Source organism: Monopterus albus, unplaced genomic scaffold (genome assembly GCF_001952655.1).
Source record: "Monopterus albus unplaced genomic scaffold, M_albus_1.0 scaffold127.1, whole genome shotgun sequence".
In the NCBI taxonomy this organism is placed as follows: domain Eukaryota; kingdom Metazoa; phylum Chordata; class Actinopteri; order Synbranchiformes; family Synbranchidae; genus Monopterus; species Monopterus albus.
The window spans coordinates 1421890-1422247 of NW_018128007.1; positions in this window are offsets into that span (position 1 = coordinate 1421890).

Below are 358 nucleotides of genomic sequence, written 5' to 3' on the forward strand. Positions count from 1 at the left end.
ATTAAGTTGTCTGAGACATTGTAACTGAAGCACCAGCACCGTTTTCTATGTACTTATAAGGAATATAACCTTCACTTAGACTGAAGCATCAGCACTGTTTTATATAATTGTCCTAATAAGGAATGTAACCTTCACTTAGTTGAAGTGTGTGTGTTCACTCAATCATTATCAGTATGTGTGCTCATTTAATTATAGAATGTACTACTTTGGAATTAGGGAGTTGTGCTTGGGAAAGTAATGATAATTTCCAGCTGCATACTGCAGGAATATCTTTGGTAAAGTAATGATAATTTCCAGCTGCATGCTGCAGGAATGTGTAAGGAGGAGGGAAGAATAGTATATATCACACAGTTGTGGT